General features: G+C 41.0%; 1 protein-coding gene and 1 pseudogene across 3 annotated transcripts in view; one reads left to right on the top strand and one right to left on the bottom strand.

Annotated features, from left to right (window-relative positions):
- Positions 1–10,748, bottom strand: part of PCCA (propionyl CoA carboxylase, alpha polypeptide) — a 577,332-nt gene that overhangs the window by 557,109 nt on the left and 9,475 nt on the right. The gene's annotated exons all lie outside the window — the stretch shown is intronic.
- LOC102852816 lies at positions 3,994–4,608 on the top strand (annotated as a pseudogene).

The raw sequence follows: 10,748 nt of genomic DNA, 5'->3' as shown, positions 1-10,748 counted from the left end.
GGATGAATCTGTTTGTTTTCTTGGCAGTCCATGTAACATTTAATACTCTTCTCCAGCACCACAGCTCAAAGGCGTCAATTCTCCTTCCATCCTCCCTAGTCATTGTCCAGCTCTCTGATGCATAACAAGTGATTGCAAAGACTATGGCCGGTATCAGGTGGACCTTAGTGTCCAGAGAGACACCATTACTCTTGAGTACTTTAGAGAGGTCCCTAACCGCACTACAGTTTAATCGAGAGATTAGTAAGGTGTTTTTCCCTTTAATGAAATAAGCACAGGATAATGAAGTCATATAAGGCAAAAAGTCATTACAAAGGCAGAGGAGGAAGAAAATACCAAGATGGATGTCAGACAAGACTCTGAATATTGCACTGAGAAGCTAAAGCAAAGTGATGAAATCAAGAAATTAAGAAGCTTAACAGAAGTTTTCAGAAGGCAGCTCCGCAAGACAAAGCAAAGGATTATAGTGAAACACGCAATCAAAAGGGACAAACTCGCTCAGCATTTCTTAAGCTGAAGGAACTGAAGAACAAATTCAAGCTGTGAGTTGCAATACTTAAGGATGTTTTGGGCAGAACAGTAAATGATCAAATGATCCAGGAAGCATTAAAAAAAGATGGAAAGAGTACATAGAATCACAGTACAAAAAGAAACTGGCTAACACAAAGTAATTTCATGAAACAAGGTATGAGCATGAGTCTGTGGTGATGAAGGAAGAAGTTCAAGCTGCTCGGAAAGAACTGGCAAAAAAACAACGCCCTAGAAAATGATGGCATACCAATTGGCATATGTCAACAGACACTGCCCTGGCTGTACTAAGTTGTGTCAAGAAATCTGGAGGACAAAACACCTGGTTCACCTAACAGAGTGCAGAAATTATCGAACAATATCATTAGTACCACATGCAAGCAAGATTCTGCTGAAAATAATACAAAAACGACTGGAGCAATATGTTAACAGAGAACTGCCAGATGTGCAGGCTGGGGTTAGAAGAGGCCGTGGTAATAGGGATATTATAACTAATGTCGATAGATCTCGGCTGAAAGCAGAGAGTACCAGAGGAAAGTCTACTATGTTTCATTGTCTATGCAAAGGCACTTGATTGTGTGGGTGACAACAAATTGTGGCTGACTCTGAGAAGAATGGGAATCCCAAAACACTTGATTGTGTTTATGTAAAACCTATACTTGGGCCAGGAGGCAGTTGTCAGAACAGAGCAAGGAGACACTGCATAGTTCAAAATCGGAAAGGGTGCATGCCAGGGATGTATCCTGTGTCCATACGCTTTCAATCTATATGCAGAACAGATTATCCAGGAGGCTGGGCTGTATGAGGAAGAATGTGACATCAGGATGGGACGAAGTTTCATCAACAACTTATACAGATGACACAACTCTGCTTGCTGAAACTGAGGAGGACATGAAACATTTGCTGGAGAAGGTCAAGGACTGCAGTCTTTACTATGGATTGAAGCTCAACATCAAGAAAACAAAGATTCTCAACACAGGACAAATTGGCAGCATCATGATACATAGTGAAGAGACTGAGATTGTTAACAGCTTTAATTTGCTTGGCTCCACAATCAACAAAATCCAGTAGCCAGGAAATCAAGAGATGAATTGTACTGGGGAAAGTCGGCTGTCAGGGACATCTCCAGAGTACTGAAGAGCAACGACATCAGTCTGGAGACTAAGGAGAGCCTGATACATAGTCTTTGCAATTGCTTGATATGCGTCAGAAATCTGGACAAAGACTAGGGATGATAGAAAGATAATTGATTCCTTAGAGCTGTGGTGCTGGAGAAGAGTATTAAATATTCCATGGACTGTCAGGAGAACAAATAGGTTCATCCTGAAGAGGATGAAACCAGGCTATTAATTGGAAGCAAGGATTCTGAGGCTTCATCTGACACACTTTAGACATATTGCAAGGAGGTACCAGTCCTTGGAAAGGGATATCATGCTTGGAAGGGTGGAAGGACAGAGCAAGAGAGGAAGACCCTCAATGAGATGGATTGGTTTAGTGACTGGGGTAATCAGGGTAGGTGTGTCGGAGAGAGTAAAGTTGGCAAAGGGCAGAGCAGGTTTCAGGACTATTGTACATAGGGTTACTATGAGTTGCAAGCAACTCAATGGCACAGAACAACAATACCAACAAGGTAAAGTAAATTGTTTTTGCTGTTCTGTGTCATTGAGTTGACTCCAGCTAATTTTGACCTTATGTATAAGTCTGAACCCCACTATCTCGAGTCAATTTCATGGTCTGCAACATGCCTACCCTCATCACCCCAGTCACTGAATCTAGCCATCTCATCCTGAGTCTTCCTCTCCTGTGCTGTCCATCCACCCTTCCAAGCATGATATCCTTCTCCAAGGCCACAGGTCCAAAGATGGAGCTTCAAAATCCATGCCTTTAAGGAGAAACTTGGTATCACTCTCTCTAAAACAGACCTCTTGCCAGTCCATAGTATGCTCAATACTCTTCTCCAGCATCACAACTCAAAGGCATCAATTCTTATTCTATCATCCTTAGTCACTGTCAGCTCTCTAATGGATAGCAAGTTAACTGAGAAGAATGTGGATTGAATCAGGCACACCTTAGTCTCTAGACTGACATCACTGCTCTTCAGTACTCAAAAAGACACTGGAAGTATATTTTCCCAATGCAATTCATCTTTTGATTTCCTGGATGCTGGTATCAAGAGTGTTGATTGTGGAGCCAATAAAGCTGAAGCTTTTAATAATCTCAATCTCTTCACCATCTACCATGATGCTGCTAATCGGCCCTGTGGTTAGAATCTTTGTTTTCTTGATGTTGAGCTTCAATCCATAGTAAAGACTGCAGTCCTTGACCTTCTGCAGCAAGTGCTTCAGGTCCTCCTCAGTTTCAGTAAACAGGGTTGTGTCATCTGCATAACGTAGGTTGTTGATGAGTCTTCCTCCAATCCTGATGCCACATTCCTCCTCAAGGAGCCCAGGCACCTGGATAATCTTTTCTGCATATAGACTGAAAAGGTATGGAGTTAGGATGCATGCCTGGTATATGTATTTCCTGATTTTGAACCATGCAGTGTATCCTTGCTCTGTTCTGACAACTGCCTCCTGGTCCAAGTATAGATTTGACATAAGCACAATTAAGTGTTCTAGGATTCCCATTCCTCTTAGAGTTAGCCACAATTTGTTGGGATCCACACAGTAAAATAAATGTCTTTGAATAGTCAAAGAAACAGACATTCCTCTGATCCTCCCTGCTTTCAGTTAAGATCCATCTAACACTGGCTAAAATACCAAATACCATGGCCTCTTCTAAAGCCAGCCTGCACATCTGGCAGTTCTCTGCTGATGTGCTTTTCCAGTCATTTTTTTATCATTTTCAGCAGGATCTTGCTTGTGTGTCATATTAATGATATAATTTGATAATTTTCACACTGTTGGATAACCTTTTTTTGGAAAGGGAATAAATATGGATCTCTTCCAGTTGGGTGGCCAGGTGGTTGTCCTCCAGATTTCTTGGCACAACCTGGGGAGTGCATCTAGGGCAACATCTGTCTGTTGAAATATGTCAATTGGTATACCATCAATTCCTGAGGTCTTGCTTTTTAGTCCTTCAGAGCAGCTTGACCTTCCTCTTTTATTACCATTGGCTCTTGATCATATGTTATTTCAATAAATTCCTCTGTGTCAGCCAATTCTTTTTTGGTATAGGGACTCTTTATACTCCTTTCATCTTCTTTTGATCCTTCCTAGATTATTCAACATTCTGCCCACAGGATCCTTAAGTATTGCAACTTGAGGTCTGAATTTGTTCAGTTTCTTGAGCTTATGAAATGCTGAGTGGAGTAATGTTACAGAGCAGAGTGAGTGAGGAGGCTGTGTCTGGCTCCCACTCTCAAAGGCACTGCAATACACTGAGCTCCATAGAGACAGCGCTGGGCCTGGTAGAGCCGGATGGCACTGGGCGACTCTGTGCCTTGCATACGAGAAAGAACTAACCATGGGCAAAGAAGATCCTAAGAAGCCGAGAGGTAAAATGTCATTGTATGCATTTTTCATGCAAACCTGCCGAGAGGAACACAAGAAGCAGCACCCAGATGCTTCTGTCAACTTCTCAGAATTTTCTAAGAAGTGTTCAGAGAGCTGGAAGATCACATCTGCTAAAGAAAAAGGTAAATTTGAAGACATGGCAAAGGCGGACAAGGCCATTTATGAGAGAGAGATGAAAACCTATATCCCTCCTAAGGGTGAAACAAAAAAGAAGTTCAAGATCCCAATGAGCCCAAGAGGCCCCCTTTGGCTTTTCTCTTATTTTGTTCTGAGTATCTCCCCAAAATCAAAGGCTAGCACCTGGCCTTTCCATTGGTGATGTTGCAAAGAAGCTGGGAGAGATGTGAAATAATACTACTGCCAGTGAGAAACAGCCCCACGAGAAGAAGGCTGTGAAGCTGAAGGAGAAGGACGAGAAGGACACTGCTGCACACAGGGCTAAAGGCAAGACTCATGCCCCAAAAAGGGAGTTGTCAAGGCAGAGAAAAGCAAGAAGAAGAGGAGGAAGATGAAGATGGAAGATGAGGAGGATGAGGAAAAAGAAGAGGATGAGGATGATGAATAAGTTGGTCGTAGCGCACTCATGTCTATAAAGCATTTAACACCCCCTGTACACAACTCACTCCTTTTAAAGAAAAATAAAAATTGACATGTAAGGCTGTCTAAGATTTGTTTTTAAACTGTACAGTGTCTTTTTTTGTACAGTTAACACAGTACCAAATGTGTCTTTAGATAGTCCTGTCCTGGGGGTATTTTCAATAGCCACTAACCTTGCCTGGTACAGAATGGGTCTTGTAAACTGGCATGGAAATTTAAAGCAGATTCTTGTTGGTGCACAGCACAAATTAGTTATATATGCAGATGGCAAGTTTGGGGGGTTTTTTCATCTTCAATTGTCTGATGCAGCTTATACAAAATAATTGTTGTTCTGTTAACTGAATACCACTCTGTAATTGAAAAAAAAGGGAAAAAAAGGTTGCAGCTGTTTTGTTGACATTCTGAATGTTTCTAATACAATTTTTTTTATTAAAAAAAATGCTGAGGGAGTTTGGCCCCTTTGATTTTCCAACTCCAGCTCTTTGCACATTTCACTATAATACTTTGCTTTATCTTCCTGTGTGGCCCTTTGAAATTTTCCATACAGCTCCTTATCATCTTGATTTCTTCTCTTTGTTTTTGGCTTCTCAGCCCTCCAGTGAAGTATTTTGAGTCTTTTCTGACATCTAACATGGTCTTTTCTTCTTCCTTTGACTTTGTAATGACCTTTTGCATTCTTCAGGGATGATATTCTTGCTATCCTGCTACAACTCACCTGGTCTTCTGGTCAAGACCTCAAACGTATTCCTGAGTGGTCTATCAAAAACCTGTCAAAAGCTAGGCTAACATTTGAGAGAAACACAGAAAAGTACACATTCCTTACTCAACTATCAAGATTGTGAGGGTGCCTCAACACAAAGCTAAAGACTCTAGAAGCTTTCCATATCAACTTTAACGTTTCATCATTCCCCAACAGCTCCAAACTGACCATCTTTTCACCATGCCTGTAGCAGATGTTGCTGAGGCCTATCCAAATCCTCTTTATCAAGAAGCACACAACCCCTCAGCTCCAATTAGCTAATAACAGCTCACACTTACCCCTTGTCTGGGAAATTTTCCTCAATCACATGGTGGTCTGACACAAGACTCAAAAGGCAGAGCCCCTTGCCTCAAGGCAGGACCTTTTCTGTAGCCACTAGCCACAAACATCATTGAGTACTTGAATTTCCTTAGTCTAAATCAAGGTAGGGTTTCCAGAGGCAAGCTATTTACAAAAGTGGGTGCTTCTCCTGCTTCCAAGCTTGTTTTAATCAGGGAGCACCCACCAAACACTGTCCACCATGGTGTAACCATTATCGCATTTGACTCCTCAGTGTCACAGTGTCCGGCTTCACAGCGACCACGAGTGACCTCTGTGCAGCAAGTGAACATACCAGGGTTACACAACCTAGAAGAAGGTTTCGCAAAAACAATTAAAGGAAGGCCCGAGGGCTGCAGAGTAGAGTCACCCACCTTTGGCTTGGGAGCATGTCCTTTCTGGAGAAAGTTACACAGGTGTCCAGGACTTTCATTCATAGGGTCACTATAAGTTGCCTACAACTCGACGGCACTTAACACCACCAACAACAACAGTGGAGAGAGAGAAAGCAGTTGGCCTAACAGATAGAAAGTCATGCTCCCAAGCCAAAGATAGGTGACTCTACTCCATGGCCCTCGGGCCTACCTTTAATTATTTTTGGTGAAACATTCTTCTAGGTTGTGTAACCCTGGTATGTTCACTTGCTGCACAGAGGTCACTCGTGGTGGCTGTGATGCTGAACACTGTAACACTGAGGAGTCAAATGCGATAATGGTTACACCATGGTGGACAGTGTTTGGTGGCATCTCCTGATTAAAACAAGCTTGGAAGCAGAAGTGGCATCCACTTCCATAATAGCTTGCCTCTGGAAACCCTATGAACATGGAGAAAGGATGAAAGTTATACAAGTGTCCAGGACTTTCATTCATAGGGTCGCTATGAGTCACCTGTGACTTGACGGTACTTAACAACAACAACAAATCAAGGTATGCTTTAAGCGTAAATTATATACTAGATTTTAAAGACTTGGTAGAACAAAAACTATAAAATACATCATTAACTTTTATATTAATTGCTTTTGCTGTGTATCATCAAGTGGAAAATAACCATAGGCTGACCCTCCAGTAGGTTTTCAGAGGCACTTTAATTGGATGGGAGGGGATTGCCCATCCTTCTCTTGAGGAACAGCTGGTGGAATTGAACCAGGTACCTTCGTAATTGTAGCACAGCTTCTCATCAGTTCATTAGACGTTGAAATAATATTTTAAATAAATTGTAAAAGTTAATTTCACCTTTTTGTTTTCCTCCTTTAAAGTGAGTGCTTGATTTTTTTTATTATTATTATTCATTTCAATGAACATTTACAGAGATTTTGGATTTCCATTCATTCACTGTTCAACTTTTCTACCTGCCCACCCCCAGTTCGCTCTTCTCTTTGAAAAATAAAAGAAAAATTCCTTCATTGGTATACAATTCCCCCGCACTCCTCTACTGCCACCCGAGTATAATCCACTCTGCAACCTTCATTCCAGACTCTTATGATAATCATAATGCTCTATAATACATTGCTTTTAAACTGTTCTCTCCCTCATCCATTTCAATACAGTATACAGAATTCATCCAGTTTTAATTATACTGACTTGCATTATGTTACTACTGCCTGTAGTAATCTAGACCAAGGGTTCTCAAACCTTACATCAGAATTACTTGGACAGTTCATCAACCCTTTTAGGACCTAATTGTATTCTATGTGGAAATTTTTTGTTGATACTATGCTTTAGTAAGATGTGCTAAAATATTCTTGAGTCACTATAATTTTAATCCTCCCACAGCTCGTCTGGTCTTCGTTCATTAGTGTTCAAGGCCACAAACCTGTTCCTGGGATGGTTTTGAAATTCAGGTAAAATAGACTCAAGGTCAAATTTTGGTTCCCGTGGATTTAATCTTCCTTAGCTTCAGCTTGAACTTGCATATGAGTAGTTGGTGGTCTGTTCCACAATCAGCATCAAGCCGTTTTCATAGCTGATATTGAGCTTCTCCAGCAGTTCTTTCCACAGATGTCATCAATCTGATTCCTATGCATACCATCAGGAGAAATCCATGTGTATAGCCTGCATTTACGTTTTTTATAAAATGTGCTTGCAAGGAGTAAGTCGTTGATTGTGCAAAATTCTTTCTATCTCCAGTATCATGTTTTGTCACCAAGTCCATGTTTTCCAACTACTGATCTTTCTTCTCTGTTCCTAACTTTTGCATTCCAGCAACCATTTTTATTAATGGATCTTGACTGCATGTTTGATCAATCCCTGGCTGCAAAAGTTGGTAGAAATCATGGGCAATAGACATGGAAAAAATTTTCACCATGGAAAATATTCTAATGGCCAACAGACACACGAAGTAATGCACAAAATCACTAGTAATAATAAGAGAGATGCAAATCAAGGCCACAATGAGATACCGTCTCACTCCAGTAACAGTGGAAAAGTTTAACAGGATATAAAGTAATAGGAGAGGATATGGTGAGATAGGAACTCATATATTGTTGGTGGGATTGTAAAATAATACAACCACTCTGGAAGGTATATTGGCACTTCCTCAAAAAGCTGAACACAGAAATTCCATGTAAAAGCTATTCCACTGCTTGGTATATACCCTGAGAAAATGAGAACTGAGACACAAATGAAGACTTGTATGCTAATGTTCATAGCATTACTCACCATCACAAGAACATGGAAACAGCCCAGATGTCCAACCACAAACAAATGGATTGAGAAATTATGCTACATTCATATAATGGAAAACTACACAGCACACAGGAGAAATGATTTTGTAAATTATTGCCTAACTTGGGAGGGACTAGAGAACATTATACTGAGTGAACTCACTCAGTCCCACAAGGACAAATATTACATAAAACCATTATTGTAGAATGAGTATGAGGATCCAAGGGGGAGAAGGGTAGAAGCAGAGGGATGAGGATGTGCGGGGGGGGTATGTTATTCATGGGGTTGTACAATTTGATGGGAGGGTGAGGAAAACTTGAAAAATCTGGTTTGAAAAACAATGTATTCCAATTTTGTAAATAAACTAGTATAATAATTTAAAAATAAATAAATAAAACATAAGTTGGTAGAAATCTACTTCTTCCTCTTTGGTTCTGGTTGTTGGTACATATATTTGAATGATGGTGGTATTCACTGGACTTCCTTGTATGCATATGCATAAGGTGCACCTTGGAGACAAGGATTCTGAAGATTCGTCTGACATACTTTGGACATGTTGCTAAGGAGGGACCAGTCCTTGGAGGGGGACGTCATGCTTGAGAGGGTAGAGGGACAGTGCAAGAGAGGAAGACTCTTGATGAGATGGATTGACTCAGTGAATATAGGTGTGTCAGAGACAATAAGATTGGCACAGAATAGAGCAAGGTTTAAGGCTGATGTACATCAGGTCGATAATGAGTTGCAGGTGACTCATCGGCACAGAACAATAGATTTTCCTAAGCAGACTCTGGTGATAGGACCGGTGGTGGTGGTGTATTGTTATGTATCATGGAGTTGGTACTGGCCAATAGATGACCCTCCGATGGGTTTTCAGAGGTGGTTAATCACATGGGAGGAGACTGCCCGTCCTTCTCCTGTGGAGCAGCTAGTGGATTCAAACCTCATGCCTGCAGGCTTGCAGCATAGCTTCTTTCCAGCCACTAGGCCACCAGAGCTCCCTAGTGAGGCCCATTTCTCTAGATTCACACAGTTAACAGGTCTCTACCGTAAACTACAACTGAAATATCAACTTCTAATGGAAGCTGAGAGGCTGAACATGCTGGTAGGTGATACAAGTGACACAGGACAACTAAGGGTTACAACACAAGGAGGCAAGGTTCCACACTAAGATATGCTGCCTTTGTTGTGTTGACAAGTTCCCAGGTGTACTATACTTTGCAAAGCACTGCTCTAGTGCCTCACTATGGCATGTGACTTCAGACGGTCTTCCCAGATAGGATGGGCAATCTCCTCCCATAGGATTTACTGCCTCTGAAAACCCGGTAGAAGGTCAACTATAGGTGGGTTCCAACTCAAAGGCAAACAACATCTTGCTTCCTTCACTTCTCTTTTCCCAAGCAAACAAATTCCTTATCAGACAGCTCATTACTAGGGAATTCAATTACTCCATCTTCATAAAACCATTTTATACAGCTATAACTTTCACCAAGTGGTTTCATGAAAGCCAACTCAAAATGGAAATACCTCTGTTTTGTTTTTTTTTTAATTACTTACAAAGATGTTACGTATTGGATTGCTAGTTGTCCACATATGCTGTATTCTACATATTCAAGACTAGGCCAAGTTTTGTTTATCCTGATGAACTAACATAACATACAGCCCGTCGGGGGGGGGGGGGTAATAAGACTGCTAGGAAGAGAAGAATGAGTTTTGTGCCCAAAAGGTATAAATTTGGCACTTTGTCATTTTTACAGTGATGTTTGTTAATAAAAAACAACACCACTGCTTTCCAGTCATTTCAACTCATGGCAAACCTCCATCAGGTTCCTTCAGCTGTAAGTCTTTAAAGAAAAAGAATGACCATTTTTCTACCAAGGAGTAGAACAACAATAAGCATTATACCATCATAGCTCCTTTTAAGTTTAATATAATGCAATAAAAGTTTTGAAATCAGAACTGGGCTTGAATCCCAACTCTATCTAACTTAATTGCTGGAAGGCCTTGGAAAGGAACTCTGGTGACCTAGAGGTAAGGAGTTTGCACTGTCAACCCAAAGGCATGAAGTTTCAGTCCACCAGCTGCTGCACGGGAGAAAGATGGCAATTTCTTTCCATAGACTTACAGCTTCCTGAAAACCCACTGGCATGGCAGCCATGAGCTGGTGCCAACTCAACAGCACACAGCAGCAACAATATGGCCTTGGAAAAGGTATTTAAGTTCTCTATGCCTCAAATTGTAAAACAGATATTATTTTGTGGTAGCTTAAAGATTAACTGAGATAATATGTAACTACAGCTTTCTTCCTCCTTTATCACCGGGAGTAATTTACAGAATCTATCTATGAGGAGAAATGTGGGGTCAAGATTG

The sequence above is a fragment of the Elephantulus edwardii genome, unplaced genomic scaffold (assembly GCF_000299155.1).
Source record: "Elephantulus edwardii isolate Elephantulus edwardi_28Jun2011 unplaced genomic scaffold, EleEdw1.0 scaffold00003, whole genome shotgun sequence".
NCBI lineage: Eukaryota > Metazoa > Chordata > Mammalia > Macroscelidea > Macroscelididae > Elephantulus > Elephantulus edwardii.
Note: the sequence above shows the minus strand (reverse complement) of the source record. Positions and strands in the feature narration are given on the sequence as shown.